The sequence below is a fragment of the Epinephelus lanceolatus genome, chromosome 21 (assembly GCF_041903045.1).
Source record: "Epinephelus lanceolatus isolate andai-2023 chromosome 21, ASM4190304v1, whole genome shotgun sequence".
Lineage (NCBI taxonomy): Eukaryota > Metazoa > Chordata > Actinopteri > Perciformes > Serranidae > Epinephelus > Epinephelus lanceolatus.
In genome coordinates, this window is record NC_135754.1 from 23,428,819 (window position 1) to 23,454,726 (window position 25,908).

Here is a 25,908-nt window from a genome sequence, read left to right on the forward strand (position 1 = left end):
GCTGACCCTCTTCTTATACAAATGTACAAAGAGCTTGCGCTGGCCAAGTCAAAAACCATGTTTTGCCTGCAAACATTCCTTCACATGTGAGTTAAAAAAAAAAAACTAAAGAAAAAAAAAACCCCACCAAAAACATTTTCTATGACAAAGTTTGTTCACATCACGAGTCTTTCTCGAAAGTGTGCATCTCTGCCTGCATCAGTTTTCAATGCAAGAAGGAAAACAATATGGGTTTACAGATCCCTAACACATGAGCAAACTGTTTATATGCTTATACACAAAACTCTGCATTAGTAGCCTCCATAAAGTGACTTTAAAAGACTGTAGTAAACTGTATGTATTGTAAGATGCTTTTTTCTTGGACGTTAAATCCTTCCATGAAGAAGAAACATAATGCCTGCCTTTGTTTTTTAATAGGAACATGCATGCTGATGCATTTGACAAACAACTCAATGCTCTGTTGGGTCAAAATGAGGTCACTTAAAGGGGAGCTATTGTGCTCAAGTTCAGGTTCATAACTTGTATTTTGGGTTTCGACGAGAACATTTAATGTCCAAAAAACACTTCATTTGCCTCATACTGTCTGAGTTGGAGCACCTGTAATCACCATCTGTCTGAAACATTGCATTTTAGCACCTGTCTCTTTAAACCCCCCTCCAGAAAAATCTTAGTCTGCTCTGATTGGTCAATGTTTCCGGGTCTTCTGCAACGTGGCGTCTCTGCACTGTCATTGCAGCCAGAGAATGACTGCATAGCAGCATTTTATACCGTTTAAAAACACTATGAAAAGTTTCTTAACCACAGATGTTAGTGATTAACCTTTTAACTCTTATCAAACGATAAGGACTTTGACTGATAAACACTTCCACTTAAACAGCTAAGTGGCAGAGAAGATGAAACAGCAGAGTCTGCTGCTACCCAGACTGGAGTCGTACTCTGCTGCCGAGGCAAAGCCATGATGTTGCCAAGGGAGATGAGCACATTTTAACAAGCAGAGGCAGAGGGGGCACCTATATCAGAGTGGTCAATGCAACATCAGCCCAGTTAGCACGAGCTAACACAGCAGCAGCAGCAGCTGACATCTAACACCAAGCTGTAAAATGATCCAAACAAACTCATATCGACAACAGTGTGACTGTCGTTAAAGCTGTTGGGTAACGTTAGTTGTGTGATAACAGTAAGCACAGTCACTGTGTGCGTGGGGGGCGGTCAGACTCTCAATATCTATAATAGGTGCAGAGCTCACACTCATACAGTTTTAGCATCATGATAGAAAGAGTGCGCGAGAGCGGGGCAAAGACGGTACTGGGCAAAGCAATACACTAAGTGCAGCTCAACAATGAAATCATCTCACGTTAATTAGGGAAAAAAAGACTTCATGTTCAACCCCTCCTAAATTAGCATCCCTATTCTAAACACAGCCAGACACATTCCAGCAGGAATATGATCCACAGTCAGGGAAAAATTAACAACATCAACAACCAAGATTACACGCTTACCTGATGTTAGCATGTAGCTACATGTAGCAGTGTAGGCTACGTAATGTAAACACTTGCAGTAGCGTGCCTGGAGCAAACAACCATATTAGGGGCCATACACATGCCGCATCTTTAACCACCTGGAAAACACGAGGTCAGGCGCTGGGTGCTACTTTTGTGCCTTTTTTGAGCCAGCTTTCAAGAACAGGGCGTCAGTTTGCGTCTTAGGTTGCTAAGCAACCTTAACAAGCATCGTATAGCCTATTTACCTGAAATCCTGAGTGCAGAGCTAATCTTCTTCCAGGCACTGTTTCTAAGTATGAAAAGCTCTGGCAGCCCTTTATCACAGACTGATATTCATGGAAGAAGGGAAAGATATCTGTCGGCTGTGATTGGTTGTTCCTCGTCACATGACATGCAGTGTGCGCTGCTACGTTCCAAAAGTTGAACTCCGTTTATCTCAGGGCACAGCTGTCTTGCCCTGAAAAACAGGTGCTCGGGAATGCGTGTGCACCGCGTTGGCATCACTCTGGCGTTTGAGCATGCCTGCCGTGCCTATTCATTGAAAACAATGAAGTTGAGTAAGGCCCCTAATTTGTTATGAGCTGATGTCAGCTTATCGCAAAAGTTGAAATAACATTGGAAACAAGAGTATTCAGAACGGTAGGAAACCTGAGGTTTTTGCTCAAAGGGATTACTTTCACATATGTTTACCTCATTATTTGAGGTTTGGCCATGTTTATTGGGAACATCCGGCACTGTGACATTATATGTGACAAAAAATAAGGAAAAGCAACACGTCACCTTTAAAACACTTCTGAGAACACATAAAAATGACCATATAGTCCATATAGTGTGGGTGCCTTTCTGTCTTTATAACAGACATTTTCTTTGAGGGTATAGTGAAGGGACTACATTAATCTAATAACTAGGTATTGCCATGACAGCAAATGACCAAAATAAATGAAATTCTAAATAAAATAGAGGGCTGACCTCTCTTCATGTTAAGTTGGTAATTTGGTTTCAATCTGCAACAGATCAGAAACAGGATAGCACAAAAACCTGCCAGTGAAGAAAGCCACTAAAGTCAGTTTCCTCTGTTGGTACTCAGAGGTCAAAGGTCATGTTTGTGTGTCAGTGTGGACAGAATGCCGACTAACCAAGCTAGGATTTCATAGCAGGGCCACGGGCGAGCAAGAAAGGCCATTCCTTGAACTTGACCCCAAGACCGTCGCGCCACTTTTGCCACTTGCTCTGTCCTGCAGGTATGAAAGGACCGAGCCAGCCAAAGGTCACAGTGTCAGACTCTATACATGCATGTGTGCGAGAGTAATTGAGAGGGTATTGAGTGAAATGTGTGAAAACTACAGGAGCGCGTCTGGCAATGGGGTGTGAAATAAAACAGTACAATTAAGGATTATGTGAACCATCAGGTCGGTCTTGTTTGGACATGCAGGAACAGATCGGTTTATCCAGCAGGTAAGCAGAGCAGAAACAGAGACGGAGGAGGAGGAGGAGACTGGGAGAGACAGAGAGAGAATGTAGGGGTATAATGTCATCCCACAACCCCCCATTTGACACTACAAGGGAGGCTTTAGTCAGTCTAAATAATCCATGCTGTTCCATTAAATTTGCAGACTAGCTTCCCTAGTCCCTGTGTCTAAGCTGAGAGAGCCTGAGAGAGGGGAAAAAGGGGAGGGGTCGAGCTGGGGGAGATGAGAAGGGGAAGTTGGATAATGGTTCAGAATAAACTCAAGCAAGAGTTTTGTACATGGAGGAAATCACCAGTTAACCAACGCTAAAGCCAGAATTAGATGTCCAGAATGGAAAGAAAGAGGTTTATAAGACAGATAGGAAGACAAAAAGAGCACCAGGCCCTTTGAGTGACACTGATTTGCTCATGATTGCCTCCCTCACAGCTAAATCTCTCCATGAACATAAGCAGTTGGAGTGTGTGTGTGGGGGGGAAGCCACCAGTGTGACGGGGATTGTTGCAGTAACGGCATTATTGACTTGTTGCTCCAGCTACATTTGCTTAGTGCTCTGGAGGCCCGATCAATAGGCTCTGCGCTCTGAAGCCCTGCTAATCAGGGCCCGCAGCCATGCAAGGTCAGCCTTCTGCAAAAAAGTCAGAAAAAGAAGAGGGGAGTTGGAAAAAAAAGAAAAAGACTAAGTGAAGAAGCAAGGAAATGGGAAAAGATAGGGGGCAACAGAAGGAGACAGAGAAGAACTTTGAGGCCCGGCGATGACAGCCTGTGTTAATCGACCAAGAATTCTGCTTCAGTTCATTTTCTTTCCTTCCACCACTGGAGGTAAACTCATGTGGCATTCTCGCTCTCTTTCTCAGCAGCAGTGTGGGCGTGAGGCACCACGAGAGATGCAGATTGCTGCTTCACCTCTGCTTTCCTGTGAACCGTGGTTCAAAAGTCAAAGGGGCAGTTGGGCTGCTTTGGGACTTTTGGAAAATGCAAGAGCCAATCCATATTTGCAGAATCCAGTTGTGACATCTCCAGAGGACTGCATCGTGCTTAACATAGATATAGAGGCAGAGAGTTAACCTAAAGCGTGTTAACATAATTATTCAGGAGGGAATCTGAACGCAGGCCTTTTTAGAAAACCGTGTCAAAAGCATATACGCTTAATGACACTACGAGATGCCGAACATCGAAAGACGAGATCTGACTTTGTGACATTTGCAAGGCCTACAAACACACAAACACGGCACATGTGGACACAAATCATCTCCATCTGTAGCCCCGTGTTCTGCACATCACAGGCCCACTATGGAATGCTATGGGAAATTCATGGGGGAACTGTCCATCAAATATTAATGATTGAATCGAGCGAAGTGGGTTTTCTTGGTGTGTTTTTCCCCTGGTATGTATGGTCACTGCCGTTCTCAGAGACTTCCCACAAGAAACGAACCAAAGAGAAAAAGAGAGGATAGAGAGAGAGAAAAAAGGGCAAAGAAGGGTAAGGAAAAAGGCGAGAAGGGTGTATGGGTGTTCAATATTTTTCTTTTGAGGGGGCCAGAGCCTGGTTAGCTTCAGCGCAAGCAGGGTCTTGATACACAGGTCCCAAGGTGTAAACACAAACTTGTACACTGTTTGTGTCATTGTTTTTTTTTTTGTTTGTTTTCCTCAACACTTCTTTCTGTTGTGTTGTCAGCTGGCGACGTGGGATTCTTGTGCCCGGTGACACAGATGTAAAGGCAAGGTGGTTTTCACTGACACTGAGCTTTTCGGTTAACTTCTTCCAGGCTTTGTGACAAACTCTAAGGCCAAGAACTTCACTGTAGGATTGAATTAAAGTAACACTGTGTAAGATTAAGGGGGATTAATTGCATCCAGTGATGAGGACTGCAGACTGCCCCAGCTGAAACTTGTCCCCATTAGATTTCCTTCAGTGTTTAGCGTTCAGGAGGTTTTTACCGGGGTCCAAATTATCCGCAGAGGTCTCCTCCTCTCCAAAACAAATGGACCAGGTTATTAAACCTGGTAAAAACCCTGAACAAAGTTTCTCTGATGCTGTGTGGCATGTTGCAGGAGGTCCGCTAGCCCAGCACCTGCAAATGTAACCTCACCTCACCTTTTTTCTGATCCAGACGTTCAGGAAGTTTCTAACGTGAGCTGAATTATCCACAGAGGTCTCCTCTTCTCCAAAACAAATGGACCAGGTTATTAAAAACCCTGAATAGAGCAGTTTCAATCAGTGTTTCTCTGATGCTGGTTAGCATGCCGGAGACCAGCCGCTAGCCCAGCACCTGCTAATGTGTGCTCAACTTTTTTTTTCTAATGATTTATGATCCAGATGTTCAGGAGGTTTTTACCAGGAGTTTTATTATGCACAGAGGTCTCTTCCTGTCCAAAACAAACAGACCAGGCGATTTAAACCGGTATAAACTCAAAATAATGCAGTTTTACGTTAAAAAAAATCCATGTTTTTCCAATGCTCTCGTCGCAGATGGCCTTCTAACTACAATGGTCGACGCAAAAAATACAGCTAGTGTTCAGTTTGTCCATGCAAGGCTACTATAGAAACATGGCGGGGCAACACGGTGGCCTCTGTAGATGAGAACCCGTTCCCTATGTAGATATCAATGGCTCATTCTAAGGTAATAAAAACACAAAGAATCTTATTTTAAGGTGATTAAACACCAAAGAATACTACATTTTAGATTATATATTATATATTTCTGCCAATATATCCCCCTAAATCCAACACACTGAACATTTAATGGCTAAATGTGAAAGAATATTGCTAATTTTTCGTGCAAAATATTAACAAAACTTTTGTCTGGTTATAAAAAAGCCCTTGTGGCTAATAGCTGTGGTGAGAGGTTCATTTCAGAGGATGCAAATCAGATAGCAGGACAAACAATGAAAAAGGGAAACCACAGAACAAGGACTGAAACAGACTTTCATGCAAATATTCAAACAATCATAAAAAGAAAATACACTGTGATGGAAATATTGAAACTGCTCATCAATGGAGCCCTGTTCTCTGTCTTTGCCACAACCCTCGCAACACCCCCCTGGAATACCAACACCCACCATCCCAGCATAAGTGGAAGTGCAGGGTCAGCAGCGTCCCCTCTGGCCTTGCTGACCAACAGATATTCTAATAATCACCTTCCTTCTGTACTGTCAGGCCTGCAACCAATGGATCCCTCGTCCTGCCTTCGCCCTCCATCTCCACTTATACTGGGGGCTTTACGGAGCGGCGCTGCTTCGATACATTAAAACTGCTGCCCCATGATCAAACGAGCAAATACCTCCCGGGTCAGCAAAGGGCTACCCCACGTCAGTTAACAATGCAGCATTTAAACATCAGTCGTATGCAAAGCGGCTGGTACACAGGGGAGGAGATGGGCGGCAGGAGAAAGCACAGAAGCAAGGCCTGGACTGGAGAGATAATGAGCACAGGAGCACACAGGAGAACATCAGCAGCTATTTAGTGTGCTACCGTGTCAGCTCCTACACAGCTTTATGATGAAAATATAAGATGTGAGGCTCCATCAGCATCATAACAAGGATGAGCTAACGGCTGAGCGCATATTTATCTCGGTCAAAATGCAGACTCAATATTATTAGATGGCGAGTTACACTCAAACATTTCCATTTGCTCGGTAAATCACAACATCCACCAATTCTGACAAAAATACTTCAGAAAGTTTGCAATAAATGCTGCCACAGGATATAAACATTTTACCTTCATCACAGACACTGAGGCTGTTTAAATAAAGCAGCCTCTATTATCTAATTATTTCAGGCAGGCAGCTGAGCTCAAAGTTCAGTTCACACAGATTATATTTAACTAGTTCACCTTTATAGTTCACAATTTAAATGTTATACTAAGTAAAATCTCAAGATCATCATTCACTCACAGGTCACTGGTCGGATGCTTCAACTCGATGTGTTGTTTCAGGACCCATCAACACGTGTACAGATAGTTTTGAAAACGTATATTATCCTTTACGTTTTGACCTCATGTCCACACGCAAACAGAGTTTAGGTCATTCAAATGGAGATTTTTTTAAAACACCTCTCAAGGTGCAGATATTTCAAAACTCTGGACATATAAAACTGTGTGTGAAACAATAACATCATCTCCTCAATTTGCTCATGTCAGTTGCTGCTTTCGTAATGAGCATGCGACAGAAACAATAACAACAGCAGCAGACTAACAGTTTGTTTATTGGTGGTCTAATGACTACACTTAAACTTCATATTGCTGCACCACTCAGGCCTGTTCAAACCAGCACATGATGGGACAATATCTCCAGTGGGATTGTTGTCAGTGAGGAGTAGAAGAAAACCTTTGCATGAGCAGAGCATAGCTTGTGACTTGGAGTGAGCTCATTCATTCTTATATCAAATGGGAATCAACGGTGATGTGCACACGACATCCATCGCACGTCTGTTCGTCCTGGAAGAGGGATCCCCCCTCAGTTGCTATTCCTGAGGTTTCTGCCTTTTTTTTCCCCGTTAAAGGTTTTTTTGGGGGAGTTTTTCCTTATCCGCTGTGAAGTTCCAAAGGACAGAGGGATGTCGTAAACTGTAAAGCCCTCTGAGGCAACTGAATTGATGAAATCACCAGTTGTCATTTTAAAAATAGTTAATGGTAGCCTGTTTACTTTACTGTCAACAACAGGAGACTGCAGAAGACCGGAGATATTTTGCAAATTGATGGTGGACTGAATTACTTTTTTAAAACAGAGGAGGAAAATATCTGCTTTTAAAAATATCTGTATACATGTAGACGGGGCCACAAACTTGTTGTTGATGTGGCAGACTTCTTTTTTTCAGACCCAGTGGGCACAACTTACATATAAATTATCGAATTTTTAATTTGGAATCCGTAACTTACTAATTTGCTAATAAAAGTCCTGAATAATCATAATAATAAGAATATCCATATGAAGTGGCTTCAGCAGTATCAGTATCAGTAGCTGCTTTGTCTGTTGCGTTGGCATGTCGGGTGCCAAAATATGAGCATTGTTAATTGTCGCAATGCTCTGATGTGTTCAGTTCACACTTCATCAAAAATATGAGCACATTCATTGAAATGCTCTTTTATTTTAAACTGTAGGTAAGAACACTGAGAATATTATCCGTCATAGCAGATGATTAGTTTACATATTTAAGACATGCATTTGTCAGCACTGGATGTCCTAGCAGATGTAGGCAAACACATAAAACATACACACAAGCATAGATCATATTTACTAATGTATTCTGTGCACACACTGAGACTATGACTGTGTTTGTGCAGCCAGCATACAGTCGTCCCAAAGAGAGCCAATGATGTAACGCGTTCTCTAAAAAAACAACCAACTGAAACTGTGTGTTTTTAATTTTTTAACAAACAGGAGTGTGCATCTTTTTTTAGTGCAAAGAACCCTTTAATGAAGCTTAAGGGTGAAGAGGCGAAGAGGAGGTTTTTTTCTGGCTTATCCCTCTCTCCCTCTGCCTACTGCTTGGTTAACCGACTGACCTGCTGTCAAAGGAGCCTTTGTGAGTGCGCTTTGGCGGAAGGCCAATCAGATCCTCGGGCTTGTCTGTCTCAGAGAGGAAAATGGCGCCCCTGGTATGCCATCAGCGGCAGAAATGTGCAGACAGTCTGACTGCTGAGGCAGGCTTGGCTTGCTGTGGCCCTTCGAAAACTATGCCGGAGGAATTACCTGTTTGGCCCGTGGCCAGAGGGACTCCTTCTACAAGGGCTGGTGGTTATTTATCTGTTTATTCACTTAAACCTCATGCACGCGGGCACTTTAAAAAACATTTCAACTCCTTCACATCCACTTCCACGGGTTCTGACAACAGTCTCCTTTGAACTACACAGGTAGTTTCAAGGGGTTTGAGTTAGGAACAAACAGTTAAGTGTCAAAGGGTTTCTATTCCAAAACAAAGCTGCATGAAAACGTACTGGAAGAATGACTACTGGGTTAAATCATATTACTCACTCTGTCTTTTATTTGCTATAGTATAGAAAGCTTTACCTCCACACCCATATCCATCTCCCAGTGTTGCTTCACCTGACAACACTTCCTGTATGTCTGTATTTTGGCAACAATGTGAATGACACTGCCAGATGACTCATTTAAATGTCCTTTATTATAAAAAGTCAGATTCCCATTGTGTTTTTAAAATAAAGGTGCTAAATGAATACTGTGAAAATATCAAAACACTCAGTCCACAGGGAAATGCATAGAAGCTGTGCCTTTAAACGAGCTGTCAGCAATCCATGAAGGTGTGATGTCACAACTACACAGACTGTTTTATACAGTGCCATTACAAGTCATTCCCCCGGCTGTAATGACGGTGCAGAGACACTGAGAGCGTGGATGTGGAAGGCCTGGAAACTCTGGCCAATCAAAGCAAACTGGGCTTAAAGAAACAGGCACTAAAACGTAGACAGTATGAGAAAAATGTGTTTTTTAAAGGTTAAAGCAGGTTACACGTTATAGTCGAATCCCAAAAGACAAGTATAAACCTGAAAATGGGCAGAATAATAAACTTTTTTTGTGCTTCTGAATTAACTAAAATGACTGTGATGACTACTAAGGTGCATTTGGATCAATATATGTTTATAAAAATTACAAATATGCAGAAGATTCCTGGTCATGGTACACATGACCTGAAACTAAATAATAGGTAATATTACATGCCAGTAGTATAGTGTCTGGGTGCGACTGGGAACTCCCAAACCCAAAAACAAATCAAACACTGAAACGAACACAAACACTACACAACGTGAAAACAAGTTCTGACAAAGCCCTGGTTTACACTAAACAGAGATCACAACTTGCTCACTGCACAACCCCGTTCATTTCTGCCATGTAAAAACCTGCCAGAGACGAATACAACTGCTCAACAAAGTGTCACTTGTGACACATCATCCGAGGAAGCAAGTGTTTAGGCTCCTGCTTCAGAAACAAACTTCTGACAGCGGGAGATGATGAAAAGGAGCGAATCCAAAATTATTCTCGCGCTCCTCAGAACCTGCTAAACCTGCTGCAGCCTGGAGCGTGCCCCCCGCCCTCCCCCAGAGAGACAGAAAGAACGAAAGTAAGGAAAGGGCCAGAGCAACTAGTTAAAGAAGCTATAAAAGGATTGCAGGGTGATGTGGGAATGCTACTTTAATATTAATTAGAATTGTAAATTTCCACAGAGCAAACGCGAGGCCCTTAGATTGTTTACCCGTGGATATAAATGCAGTGCCAGCAGTACAGTACGAACGCACAAACAAGAAGTTAATCTTTGTTGTTTGTGCTTAAGAAAAATCATAAACACATGCTTGAATGTACATACACAAACATTTGACAAACTGTACGACCGCGTTCCCAATGACACACTCAGCAGATCATAAACCTCCACATGTTTAGACCCAAACAGAAACACCATTCTTGGCTGCGCTCACGTGTGCCTGCGAGCTCCCGGGGTGGGGTGAGGAGGATAGTCGAGACTTGCTCATTTCACACTGCGAGGTGAGCCAGGGAGCAGTAATAGAATCTAGCCATAAAACATGGTGGAAAAACAGTGGAGGGAGGGTGACTATAGCCCATGGTATAGTACATGTCCAACTGCCGCCTCTTCCAGACACTGTCCCTCCAAGCTTTTCTCACAGTTATCCATTATCATAACCCCCGTCTCTGTGGGCACATCTCACACACAGGCACCCTATTTGCGTGGTGACTCTCACCTCGACGGCCTCTTGCTGACGTAAACAAAGCAGGTGGGAATGTGGTTCGATTTGGAAACGCTGAAAAATCATTACAGAATTCTTTGTGATATTAAGCCTCTTGTGGTGAATAAATACTGTGATTTTTTCCAATATGAACATTTCTTTAAGTTATTCTGCTGCAGTCATACACAAATATAATTAATATTTAAAGGAGACCTATTATACTTTAAATATTAATTATATTTAAAGGAGACCTATTATACTTTAACTTATTTTCTTTCATATATATGTATATATATGTGTGTATATATATATATATATATATATATATATATATATATATATATATATATATATATATATTTCAGTGTTGAAAGTTCATAAAAACATGGCCGAAGTCTCAAATACTGACGTAAACGTATATAAAAATAATCCATGTGAGCACAAACCTCAGGCTTCAGGCTGTTTCTAAAGACAGATTATGTAAGAATATAAATTATGTATTATGGTTTTTATGTCTTCCTTCTGTTTCGACAATACCCTTTTATTTATATATTTTTCTCAAGGCATATATATCCTTTGTTTTTATTTTCGTTCTATGTATTTATTACGTCTGTGGCGTACCACTCCACTCTACTGTTTTAAGTTGACTGCAGCAGGGTGTAGCACTATTGCCCAAGCAAAATGTGTCTTTATCTTATTTTACTCTGATTCCAAGTTTTCTACTTTTGCGACAAGCGCTACAAGCTTTGTAAGGTCTGTTCCAGGCACGCAAATGTTTACATTATGCACACTGTCTACTCCATGTAGCTACATGCTAACGTCCGGGAAACATGTCATTTAGTTTCCCTTTGATTACAGATCATATTCCTGTTGGAAAATGTCTGGTTGTGAAGATTTTGGCTTTAATTGACAATTTTTCACAGTAGAAAGTGCCGCTATACTCCATTAGTGTCATTCCTCGACTACAATGACGGGTCTTTTTTGGGAGGGCGGCTTAAAGGCCAGTTCAGACCAGAGATTTGCGACAAGACGAGTTTACACATGCAACTACTTGCAACATTCTAAAAACCTGCCGGTTCACACCAATGCAACTAGATGAGATGGTGTATCATCGCTATGCAACAACTCTCTGTACTTCTGTTCTGATTTCCAGCTCTTCAGGCTTATTTTGTGGCTGAATATAATTTGTAGCTTCTTAAAATCTGAATGAGGATAGTGATAGTGAGATACTGGCTACAGGTGCATTTGTTGTAGTGATGAAACAGACAAAAAAAAATAAAATGAGCATCAGATGGACTGTATTCATAAGAAATACACCTCAATAATGGGTAGTTACTAGTCTCATTGACTAGTTAGTCAATGAGAATGTCTGTGTGTGTGAGAGGACATTAGCACATACAGCGACCAGTGGACTTCACTTCAAGCCGATTGGCTGTAGAAACAAGTGACGAGCTTTACGTTCTAAAACCAGCCGCGGGCAGTTTGACCCACTGAGTTGCAGGTGACACTGTCAGCCAACAGCCAATTCACACCACTGCAACTTTTCTCTGCAACGTTCTAAAACGGTTTCGTCTCATTGCAAATCATTGGTCTGATCTGTGCTTAAAGAGACAGGCACTGAAATGGAGCTTTCAGACAGAGGGTGAACACGTTCTAGCAGAAACCCAAAATACAAGTCTGAACCTGAAAATAAACCAACATCGTTACAGTCACTTCAATAAATCATTAGATGATTTTTCTTGGTCAGCTGGTCAAAGGCTACTTGCAACTTGGAAGTAGAAAATAAAACTAAAACTGAAAATGCTCACATTTACTAGAAATGGCTTGTTGGTTTAAACCTGGCAGCATGGATCTCTTCATATTTCTCTTTTAGGAGTCGAGACTTTTTCTGAATTTAACCATTTCAGCTCTGCAGCATTATCAAAGTCTCAGGTTCTCTGGAGGGGGTCCACACCTCAAACAGTGCCACTGTCGACAGAAATAACTCTTATCTGCCATCTTCTCCTTCATTTGGGTTAAGTGCATCAGCTCACATAGGCCTACGCAAGGAGAGGCAATTCGACAGAGGGGAAAAATAGAGGAGAGTGGGAGGGAAGAGAGGTGGATTTGACATGTGAGTTCAAGAGCGAGAGGACGGGGTAAAAGTTTTTAATAGCTGGACAAAATCTACATAAGCTAGGCAGTTTCACAACACATCTAAGGTAAGGTACAATATGTAAAACTTTCAGATCTTTTTTTCTGACGGAGATGGGGTCATCAGATAGATCCAAAGGGCAGTCAGTTGTCAAGTGTTCCAGTGACTGTGCCATTCTGAATCTGAAGCGGATTTCACGGGTTATTCTATTCTCGTCTGCAGGCCACAGTGGTGTGTAAAATGAGAGGGAATGCAATGTTTTGGGAAATCTAATTTGAGGCCCGTGTTTGTTTTCCTGGCCTTATTTTGCAACCAGGAGGCTGGCTCCAAAGCAGAGCGAGTCTCTTTTTTTCCCCTAGTTTCACAACAACAATGTCCAACACCAACATCCAACCAAAAAACCCCTCATATTCAATTGAGACGAGGACATTAAGCCGCTCCTCTCCTCTCCTGGGTGTCTCGCAGTTACACCACCGAATTAAGCAGACAGTTAATTGGGAGGTTATCCACCATGTCACAGGAACATATGCACACTTACGTACATATAGAGGTATTAAAAAAGCACAAATATTAGCAGCCATCTTTTGGCAGCTAATTGCGACGTGCTCCCTGTGGGAGGAGAGAGGGGTCCTCGGTCGATAATTAATCTGCGTTTGGAAAAGTAAATGACATTCATTAGCGGGGAATCGAGCCAAGTGCCATTATTTACATGGCAATAATCTGGAGCGTGCTGGTGGCACTCTTTTAATGTTACAGAAATAACTCTGGGACAGGGGACGAGTACAGTTGCTTTCCTCCCTTTTTTTTCCCGTGTCTTCGCACCCAGGAACAATTAGGCCCAGGCGAACAGATGGGGACGCCTCTGAGTGAGAAAGCTCCTCTGAACGACTCTTCATCTCCTTCTTATCTCACTCCCTCATTCACATGCACACGGGCATGTGCGCACACACAGCACAAATAAAGACAAATACACAAATCCGGGCACGCACACGCAAACACACGTCAGAAATACACACGCACACATTCGGGCACACAAGAGAGCATACCAAGTATCGAGCGAGCTAACTTTTAACATTAACTGTAGAAAGACGAGAGTCTTACAAGAGGCTAAACAAGAACTTTGAAAATGTGGGCACACTGAAAACACTGAGCTGTGACGGTGAAACACAAAAGCTGCAGATATTCATGGAGGAGAAAAACACTTGCTTTCACTATTGATGAAAAGCAAGGTTCTACACGGCAAAAGTCAGCTCCTTTCTGCTGAGATATCTATGTTTATCTTAGCATATTTATTTATGAGTGAAGTGGATATTTTGAACTTATAATTGCGAAAACTTCCAAGTCTTTGGTTACCACTGTAAGTTCATAGACAGTGCATGCTTTGTACACACTCGCCGCACCAAACACAATAGATACATATATGTGTTAACACTGCTGAGGCTGGTGTAATGATAAAAAATGTCACACAATGGGGCCAATTGTTGCACAACCCTGAGGTTCTCCACAATGGTGCTAGCCTCTGCACAATGTACTGTTAGGGATGTACACATGAATGGAAAGCAATGAATGTAAAGACAAAGCAGACCTGTCATCAATACCGCTCACAAAAGCGCAACAACTGTATGGTTGTGTTTTAAAATGAGAAAAGAAGTAATGAAAAGATGCACAGAGGAGAAAAGTGGCAGTCAGCGAAACTATTTTACTCTATATATTACATAATCAGCTTTTGCTAATGTATTAATTACTATGTTTTCATTAGTTTATAATCACCTGAAAATACTGTAGGAACTGTTCAGACCAAAGATTTGCAGTGACACAAGTTGAAACAGGCAGCTACTTGCAATGTACCGTTCTGCAACGTTCCTTAAGGGACCCCTTTACTCCCATTGAGTAATCTGACAACCCCTGACATAGTGACATATTTTATGGATATTTTATATTAGATTCAAAGCATAACAATCACAGCTTGAAACAACTGATAAACTGTTCAAATAACCCAAATAGCGAGGAAGGAAACAAGTAATTTGGATTAACTTTTAGACGATTCTCTGTGTATTATTATTCTTTTATAATAATCTAAACTTTAAAAATAACAATTTAATTTAGTTTTCTTACCAGATATCAGAATGCTGAGATATAGGGCATCTGTATATATATTTTTTAAAACATTTTCTTACACCTCTTAAAATCAAGAAAGCCTTGGGATCACTTGAAAAGCTTTGGTGACCCATGAAGGGTCCCCAGGTTGGGAACCAGGTTGGGAACCAGTGCGCTAGACCTTGAAGGAATTTTTTACATTTTCTTTTTTTTTTTTTTTTTTAGTTATCAAAAATGCAGCTCTCCAATACACGCAGTATTATTTACTGCATGTAGTGCAACATAACTTTTTCGTGTTGCTGTTGCCTTTTTCAATTGTTCCAAATGAGGAGAGAGCATATGTGGCAGCATGCGGCTGCCTTGAGAAAAGCGCTCCGAGCGCTTTTATTTGAAAAATTCTGAACCTTTCAGAAAGGCGCCGGTGTCGATACTGCCGCTACTTTACCTCAGCTATTGTCCAGCTGTCACAACAAAAACAGAAAATTGTTTCTATGGTAGCAGAATGGCTGGCGGGCACTGCATGTTGCTGGTGAGCGTTCTGCTTTTATCACTGTATGCCTTGTGTAGTCATCCCTCTGTTAACATAGCAGTATCGTTAGCTACCTAGCTAACAGTAATGTCAAGATATAGTTGTCATAGAACAAATCACAGCTTCTCATTTATCAAAGAGCTGGGAGCAATTTTTTTTATTAAGCGACCTGCTACCGCTTGTCTGCCAAAGATAATGTTGGACACAGGGTCTTAAGATGTAATTATAGAGTTTAGAGTATAATTATAAAGTATACTTTTAATACAAACCCCAGGAAGAGTAGTTATTGCCAACAGTGCTTGTTGACAAGGCAACTAATAGGGGTCCAAATAAACAATAAAGAGTGCTCTAATTTCATACAGTCAAATCCAAAATGTGATTAAAATACACTCTTTCAAACACAATGGTTCAAACTGTAATAAAATATGTTTTTGTGTAATTACTGATATGCACTGGATGAACACGCTTTGTTGCTCTCTTTCATGTCCTCACCTGAAATTGTCTGTGTTTGTAACTGTAAATCACTTTGAGCTACATTTCTTGTACAAAAGATGCTACATAGAGAAATATTTGTTTGAATACTTGAGTGGTGGACTCTGTGGAAAATTTGGGTGTCAGAGTTGATTCTGTGTCACCTTACAGCACATCACCTCCTCACTTAATCTCTTTTCAGGATCGTTGTCCTTGCTGAACTGAATCCTGCTGGGTTTCTCATTCTGTCCGATATCAGGCAGCAGGACACAGCCATGAAAACTAACACACCTGTTACTGTGCGACCTGTTACCAATCTTTGTCCCGCTAAGTACAATGATTAAGGTATCAGTCCCTGGGGAACCAGATGACAAAAACAGAGGAGACAGAACTGAGCGTATACATCACACAGCCTCACAGTCTCAGCATGCCCTTAGCCTCTGCGGACACGGGGGACAGTCCCGGCCCCCTCTAGTCACGCTGCGAGACAGGGAGTGTTCCATCAGACAGTCTCACCCCCCCCTTTTACCCAGAAGATTAGGTAACATCGTCTTGTGTTTGCTGACACCAAGGAAGCAGCCCCGAGCCCCGTAGGGCCTCTTTCTCCATCATATTTTGTTACGTCTCCCAAACAATGGGCCCTGTCAAAGAGACAAACACTAAATATCTTTTTATCCCTCCTTTCTCACTGCTATATCTAAATCCATCCCTAAACTAGAAAACTAACATGTGAGGTTACAAAAACACCCAAACAAGGCCATTGGGCACGGGCATTTTGGAACTTTTTTTGCTCTTTCAGCAACTATTGAATTAATGAATGCATAATGATGTCCATTCTGTAAATGTAATGGTTGCCTCCAATTTGTGACCAAACTTAAAATTAAACCTACTTGCCCTCACTCGACCGGATGCCAGACTGTAATTTTAGCTATGGGGAGGACTGAGGCCTGGCATGACCTTTCCTGAGCCGAAGGGAAACTTCCTCGAGAAATCCGATAAAATCCAGGGTGCGGGCCTCGCTAATTCGTCCGTCCGGCTCGACACACTTCCGCGACCTCTTTTCCTTCAGCCACCCCCCACAAACCCCCAATCGATCTGCTTATCTCCCGAGATCAAAGGCTCGCACCGCCGTTGTACATTTAGCCCAGGCTGGTTCCTCCCACATCATGTCTAAATATTAATGATAATAAAGTCTCACACCCATCCCTGTGTCAGGCAATTACAGCCAACATTGATCCTCAGCTCTCTGCTCCAATTAGAACTCACCGCTCGTAATGCGTCCTAGCACATCAAAGGATAACAGCCATTGATCCACTCCTGGATCTTAACGTTTACCGTTAGGAGAGAGGGAGGGGGATGTGGCGTGGCGGTGAAGGGAAGCAATATTCTGACTGGAGAAGAAGAGGGGAGAAAAGAAATCATTTTATCCAGCCAGTCAGGTAAAGGAAGTGCTGAAACTCAGAGGGTAAGGCATGGCAGAGAGGGCTCAATAATAACGGACATTCTGACAGTTCAGAAGGCAACCAGCAATCCGGAAAGACTCCTTCACAACAGCATGAGCACACTGAACACTGAGAGCACTTCTTTTATTTTAACATAGCTCGTATTGCTTGAAACCATGAAGTGCACGTGAAAAAAAAAAGCCACGTTTAGTAAGCAAAAGTTTCCACAGATGCTTTGTGTCCGGCCATCATAACTGCAGACTCACTGAGAAGCAATTGAAAAGACCATTTGTAAGTTCAACTCAGGGACAATAAATCTTACACTCCCACTGCCTGACTTTCAGGATTATGCCTACTTCTAAATATCGATGACTGAACTACGACCAAACTTAATAAACAAGGAGCAAAAAAAACTCTGGGAATTTCTGATCAGGCTTATACAATACAGGTCTCAGTGGGAGGCAAGAAACGCTTCAGTGAGACATGAGTTATCATGTCACCTCCCACATCTATGTCTTTAGGCCAACTATCCTTGACAACTGACCTTTCTGACATCTTAAAGTTTGAGGAAAGGGAAATATTTCAAATCACCATACAGCATACACTACAATATACCATTCGACAGCAAAACACGCTCAGAGAGAGACACGGAATCAACAACGGGGTAAAATCCGACCCATTGAGTCAATAGACAGCGACATGTCACCATTAAACTAGGGACATTCCTTGCACAAATGAAGCTAAACAATCCCAGTGTTGACACCATTATTTGACAGGGCTTGTTGTTATGCTCTTTCTCTGCCGGACTGATAGCTCTGATAGTCCTGGCCTCGGGCACGACCTCACAGCCGCCTTTGTCACAGAGCTGGAGGAAGGCTTAACCATCGCTCTGGGCTACAATGATACTCTTCATGGCACCATAATACACTGAAACACTGTGCAACTGGAATGCAACCCAATGGTTTGTATACCTTCAATTAATTGACTGACCATGGCTGGCCTCTTGACACTGAGCTGAAATATGTTGAGCAATGAGGTAACAGTGAAAAAGAAATGAAAGACGGGCACAAAATAACTACACTGCTTTAATAAGTAACAATGCTGTAACAGTCGTGGCATCAGTGGTGAATCCTGCAATACAAACTGAATGACAATTAATACCTGATTAGGAAATGCGGACTGTTGCCTCGACGTGGTGAGGTTCATTCAAAGGTCATGGCAGAGGATCTGTGTTATACTTCCATGTTTATAGTAATATGTAGTTTCTTATGCACAGTTAAGTGAATGAACAGTAACTTAAGATCACAGAAACAGAACGAGAGTAGAACGGACACTTCTATAAACTTATGTATAAACAAACCAACTTGTGAAAAGTCTTGAACTCGCCAAGGTGAGTTTTTGCAGTAAAGATCAAATGAACAGTGGAGGAGTACCTTTTTAAAGCTCAAGTGTGTAGGATTTGGGGGGGATATCTTGGCAGAAATTGAATGTAATATAAAAGGTATGATTTCTTTGGTGTGTAACAACCTGAGAATACGAATCATTGTGTTTTCGTTAGCTTACAATGAGCCATTTATATCTACATAAGGAGCTGGTCCTTATCGTAGGAGACTGCCATGTTGAACTGCCATGTTGCTGCAGTAGCTCAGAACGGACAAACCAAACACTGGCTCTAGACAAGGCCATTTATGTTTTCGTATCCGCAACCGTAGTTTGCAGCCTTTCTGAGAGGAAAGCGTCAGAAAAACATTGATTTTTACTTTTCATTTTTGTTACGTGAAACTGTTGTTTTTCAGTGCTTTACTGGTTTAAATCACCAGGTCTGTTTGTTTTGGACAGGAGGAGACCTCTGCAGATAATTCGGCTGAAACACTGATTTGTAACATTTTACTGCTTTATGCTGTATTTTTACCAGTTTAATTTACTGGGTCTGTTTGTTCTGGAGTGGAGGAGACCTTTACACACAATTCAGCTCACGGTAAAAACCTCCTGAACGTCTAGATGAGGAATAAGGTGAGCACACATCAAGTTATCAGAGAAAATGGCACATATTAGCAGGTGGTGGTGTGGCCTGCCAGACAGCCTGGGAGAAACACTTGAAACTTGAACGTGAAACTGCTTTATTAAGTGTTTCTACCAGTTTTAATCACCTGGTCCATTTATTTTTGAATAATTTGGCTCCTGGTAAAAACCTGAACAATGAACACTGAAGGAATTCTAACTGGGAGAAGCTTCACCTTGTTGCAATCTGCAATCTTCACCACTTGATGCCACCAAATCCCTCTATGTCTTACACTGTGTTCCTTTAAAAAAGCACCATTTAATTTTTAGTTTTACTGTTATTTTTAAAATATTACTGTGACTGTCTTTTTTTGCCATTAATTGCATGTTTATTGAAACATGGTGTACGGTAGCTGCCTCCAAATAACGAGTGAGGGCTGCTGCTCAGTGGACAGCTGGGAGGCAGAAAGAGAGACAGCGGGGATAAACAGCCTGCAGATCAGCATATTTTCACATCTAACTCTGTGAATTAAGGATAAATTTCCACCAAACAAGAGTGATTGGTAGAACAGTGGACTAACTAAGTACATGACTAACAAGACTAACTAAGACAGCTCTGATGAATATCAGTTTGTTGTTTCTGTTGAGTTTGAATAGAGCAAGATTTACAATGAGGCAATTAAGCTAATGTTAGTCTTAGTTTGATGAAAGAAAGCAACTTGGGTTTGTGTATGGTTGTATTTTTCTTTTTAATAAGGAAAATAGGTGTAAGAAAAGGACAAAATGGAGTTCTCAAACTAGTGAGCGACACGTTATGACTTGTCACCACAACAACAACAACAATCCCTATTTTCTTTTGTACCAGTCAGACGACCTTGGCAAACAGTTCAATGTATTTTCTATTCATTTTATTTCTATGCTTAAGATAATCTTAAAATGACGACAGATTTCTCAGTTACTAACTTTCCACTACTATCATCACAAACCTGACACACACAAATCAGTTATAAAATGTTAAAAGTCAACCCAGCCATCTTTCAGGCCACAAGCAATTCATCAAAATCATTTTAAAAAGTCTGTGAACCTTTAACACCTTAAGCTTTCTCTCAGCATTTGTTTGTGTACGATATTTTTCTCTCTTCTCGACCCACTGTCCTCTGGCTGTGGTATCCCTCACTATTATACGCTTTGCTAACATGGTGCTTTGCTTTAACCCTGTACCTCGGCCTCTACCAAACGATGTAATTAAAGATTGGTGAAATGAAACCAGTGTTTAGAAATGGTTTATGTCAAGTCTGCTCTGAAATGCTATACCACAGGGAAACTTTTAGATGGGATGGGTGTGCGTCGACGTCTTGTTAAATAAAATAGAGTCTTGGCCTGAGGAGTCAGGCGAAAACATCTAACCGACAGAGCCCCAGTGTGAGCCAGGTCAAAAAGACTAGGGCTGCGTACAATAGTAGTGCAATGGTAATGGTAGGAAAACATTTGTTGTTGGCTGGGATATCAGGCTCCTCACATGTGTGTGATACTCAGTGATGCATTCAGGTCAGCTGAGGAGAATGAGGAGATTGGCGGGCTCCACAAACAGGCTGGGAAAGTGACACTGGGATGCTAGGCCAAGACATCAATGTCCTCACAACTTCCCTTTAACACTGAAGCAATGTTAGCCCTGGCGCCATCAGAATATGGGTTGGGGTTTAAAGTTTACACGATGGCTGACAGGATGTCCATGTGACCTAGCAAACACTCCAAAAATAAACAAAGTGGCTCTAAATTTTGAGAGGCATTGGTTTTCAGTACTTTAAGTGATGGTTTAGAAAGAACTGGATATTTGTGTAAGGGTTATCTTTGTGGCCTCCAGGCTAAGATATGGGCCATGTACAGTAGTTGTGATGCTTGTTGCTCAAATCAGATGTATGTTGTACTAAACTAGGGTAACTTACAGTATCTCGCATATTGAAAGTTACCTCTGGTGAGAGTTCATGGCCTTTTGTTGAACCCAACTGCATACATAATCAAATAAAATAATCATCACAAGATTTTTTCATGACTTTGAGCTAATTTTATTTAGATAAATGTAGCTGGTGTTTATGGATTTTGTAAATTATGATAAGCATTTATTTTTTGCTGTTGCCAGCAGCATAGGAGCTAATCCTGAAAATAACACTCAAAAGAGTGAAGGGAATGATTTGATAGGTCAGCATTTTTCATTTTAACATCCCTGCAAGAACTTTGGCAAATGCAATATGGGCAACTGAACTTTTGGACTGTGGAAAAGTGTATGTACGTGTGTGCAAAAAACAATATTTGTGTTGCAATACACTACAGGGGGAGAAAAAAAAAATCAAAATATATATTTGCAAAGTTTTCAGGGCTGTTCTCTGAGCAAGGTTGTTCAAGCTGAGACAGATCACGATGGGATGATGTTGACCCTTGAGGTGCAAACTAAGATCCCTGTCGCCACAGAGACGTGAAGATCGTGGTGTGAGCGGGGAAGTCTTCTCTCTAGTTGGCAGCAGGCCTGGCCTAGCACCAGGGTGCTCAGCCAACAGCTCCTCTCCTCTGTCAGACCCCCCCCAACCCCACCATCCCTCCACCTCTTCCTCCATAGCCTCCTGGATGCCAGTCTGCCTGGCTGGTGTGGGCCAAACAAGCCCCAGCCATTGGGCCAAAGGGGCAACGGAACTGCTGCCAGCTGGGCCAGCACTTCACGGCCGAGCACCACTCTCCAAACAAACAGTGCAGTGGGCCACAAGCCACGGGCAACATGGAACCTGTCATTACCAGCCGTGCATGGCTGGTTCACTCCCCAAAACCCAAGCCAGGCCAAGGGCTTGAACGTGTACTGCACTTGACTCGAATTTCTCAGCCAGGGTATGTCATGAGAGAATCCCTTCTCAGAATTATACTAGATTATCAGCATATTAAGATATATGTGTCTATATACTGTCCAAAAATAATGTTGACTGTAACTGTCAAAACGTTTCTAAAAGCAATAAGAAGAATACATTTAAAGCCATGACTGACAAGTTCAAGACGACTACATACAAGTAAAAAACTTAAGAGTGGAAAGACAGCGTCTGCCAAACAGTCCCTTAGGATTAACTGCATACCGTCTAATTATACAACATCTACAAAACTTCCTATGGTCCCTGGGCTAAAAATGGACTCTATGGGCATTGGACCTCACTGGGGTTTTCTCCACTGATCACGGTTCTACAGGCTTTTGTGGCATAACTCTGCTTTGTCCTTACGATCTTGGCTACAACAGATGATGGTTTGAGGCATCCATCATGGAAAAAGGCCTTTTCAACATCACTAAATATGAATCAGTCAGAGGGAGGACCGTTATGATTCGATGTCCAACCGTGCTTTCGCTGGAATGCACCACTGGGACAAAAGCATCTGGGCAGTGACTTGGAGTAACAAACAAAACAACCTGTGTCTTAAATTAACTCAGAGGAATAGTGTTTCAGTGAGTTCAGTGATAATTCAATCGTCTGCCTCCACACAAAAGCATTTAACACGTCTCAGCAGTCATGCCCAAGTCATTGTCAGAGCCTGCTAATTCAAATAACTATGGATGTGGCTCTGTCTGTTTTATCTGTCACATGCAGTATCTCAAACATCCCTGACATTCTGGTGCAGCACTTCATGTTTCCAATAACACTGACGCCAGACAACAAAGACAGGTAGCAGCCAGCATAAGATAAATGTTAGTTCAGCCTAAGCAGGTTGAATACTGGGCCCTAAAACCTTTCCAGGTGACGTCATATTTGGCCCACAGCAACCTACAAAGCAAGCTCTGACTAGAATTCCCTCCTTGAGATTATACGCCTCTGCCAACCAGTGAAATTGCAGTTCAAATCCATGTCTGTCCAGACTAATGTAGTAGCTGTGACAGTAGACAATGATTCAAATACGAATGTTGCTGGACAGAAGCTACAAATTCTAAAACACGGACCCTTTACACATATCTTCAACCCAGCAAGCTCAGAAGATTTATACAGTCTGCACAGTTTAAAGATTAGTGTCACCAATTCAGTATTTGACCAAATGTCTCCCCTTCGGTTACTGAATTATGATGTCAAGTAATTGCCAGAAAATTGTTTTGGCAGAACATTATGATGTGACCATTGACCTTCTGGATATAAAATGTTATCACCGTACCATCCAAACAGGCCCCTCAGGTCTGCTAATCTGGGCCTTCGAACTGTTCCAGATTCCAGGCTGAAGACAAAGTGTGATCGAGCATTTTCAGTTCTTGCTCCTTGGTTTTGGAACAGCCTCCCCCTGAGCATTAGACCACCTGACTCTGTTCACGTCTTTAGATCTCGTCTGAAAACTTACTACAGATCGGTCTTTCCTGACAGTTGATAGACTTATTGTGTGTATGGAAGTGTACGTATTTGCAGCCATGTGTCTATGTATGCATGCTTATAGGTATATATGTGTTTAAGTGTCTTATGTTTTATTAGTATCACTTTTGTTTTGTATTGTCTTCACCCTGGAAAACACTTTGTGCTTTCAGCTCGAAAAGTTCTCTACAAATAAAAGTTATTATTATTATTAATATTATTAATATTATTATCTTATTCTATTACAAATGTGTGTGAAATTTTGTCATAATTAGTGTATGAATTCTTCAGTTATGGCCAAAAACATGTTTGGTGAGGTCACAGTGACCTCGACATCTAAACCCCAAATTCTTATCAGTTCCCCCCTCAAGGCATTCTTGAGATATCATGTTCATGAGAATGGGATGGATGGACTAAAAACCTGAAAACATAATCTGGCCACAGCTGTCACCAGTATTGAGGCATCAAAACCCCCAGAAATGAAATTAGAGGTTTGGCAAGTATTATCACAAGTAGTGGTCTTAGAGTGCCAATAACACTTGTTTTTAGTTTTTACATGTTTGATTAGTGTAAACTGTTCTAATTTAATTTATGACATTACATATGGAGGATTATCCTGCAGAAATAGCATAAATCCTAATGAGCATTGTTGTTGCATAATGTGAGAATTATTATCTTATACATATGTTATAACCCAACACTAATCAGCTCTCCTGAATCTAGTTACAGAAAGTACATAAGTGAGGCTATGGATAACAAACAGCAGCTGCAGCACTTTTACTCCAATTTAAAGGCCTCTGATGGCTAGCGTTGCAAGGCTAGACATTAAGTCTATAGGCTGCAGCAGTAGCAGTTTAAAATGATGGTCTCTTTGTATGAACATCAGTCATTTTCTAAAGGGTCAATGACCAAGCTGAATTGGGTCAACAATGCCCAACAACAGTTTGAAGTGATTTACTTCGGTTATACTACCATGACGAAACTGATGATATTGGACCACTTAAAGATTCTTTGAGACGAAGAGTCTAAATCTCATCCATGGTATTATTAACTGACAAAACACTACAGAATTATGAGGGATTATTGGGTATTTTGGCAGTACAATGCATTGAAGTATAAAGCTTCAAAAATGAGTTTATTATTAATGCTATTGGTTGATGAATCTATTGAACTGTATTTCAATTACTAAAATATTTTTACTTTGCACTCTGTCATCTGTCCTTTTGTTGTATTCCGTCTTGTCTGAGATGCGTATATCCAAGAACTTTGATATGACAATAGAAGGAATTCAAAAATGATTGAGATTTCACTTTTGTGTAATAGTAAACTGCATTGTGAGATTAGATTTGGCAAATAAGATATTTTCAAAGCCCTGTTTTCTTCAGTTCTTGTCAAAACTCTTGTGTGTTACATATCATGGAATGCCCTTCACAGCAAAACCAAAGTAAAGGATGGGTGGGGTGGCGGGGTCTGTCCTTTTGCCTTCCAGCCTTTGGAATAGAAAACAAATTCTATTTTTGTGTTTAGTATGAAAGCACTCAAGGTTAGGCATTTGCTTAGACAACAGACCAATGTGCTGTTTAAGTATTTTGACAGGAGTTCCCGTTGAATCCTGATGTCAATAAACGCCTTGCCTTACAACCTTCTCACTTCCTTGGGGAAAAAAAACAAAAAAACGTAGTCCTCTTTTTATTGTTTTGCCCATTGTGATAAAGGGGATCTTTTATGCCATCAACAACATGGCAACAATGTTCTGCCTTTGTTTCATTGCACCATCCTGGGGGTCTGTTAGGATGAGATACAGACATACAGAGGCGCAGTAAATGATTGATGGGTTAGAAGAAAATATTAAAAAGAAAAAAGAAAACAAGTCAAAATTTCAGCATTTGTAAATATTTCAAGCTCTTGCACCCTGCCAAAGAGAGATCTGAGGGGCAACAACAATAACAGCAAAACTATACTTAACCATCCATCTTGATGCAAACACAACTTAGACAGCTGACTTATTTTGTTGAGACTATCACTGCTCTCAAAAACTACTGAGATATCTTTGCTGGGAATAAAACTACCCACAGTAGCAGTCTAGAACCTTGAGCCCCATTGGACATGCTTTTCTATCAACTATAATAATCTAAATTAATGTAGTTCAAGCGCACATAGGGCTGTGGTCCTCCCTGTACGCCACTGTATGTCTTCAGCCAACAAA

At 41.4% G+C, this 25,908-nt stretch overlaps 1 protein-coding gene across 4 annotated transcripts in view; it reads right to left on the reverse strand.

The window, feature by feature from the left end:
* The window catches only part of vti1a (vesicle transport through interaction with t-SNAREs 1A), a 151,960-nt gene that overhangs the window by 15,315 nt on the left and 110,737 nt on the right, over nucleotides 1-25,908 (reverse strand). The window lies entirely within an intron of this gene.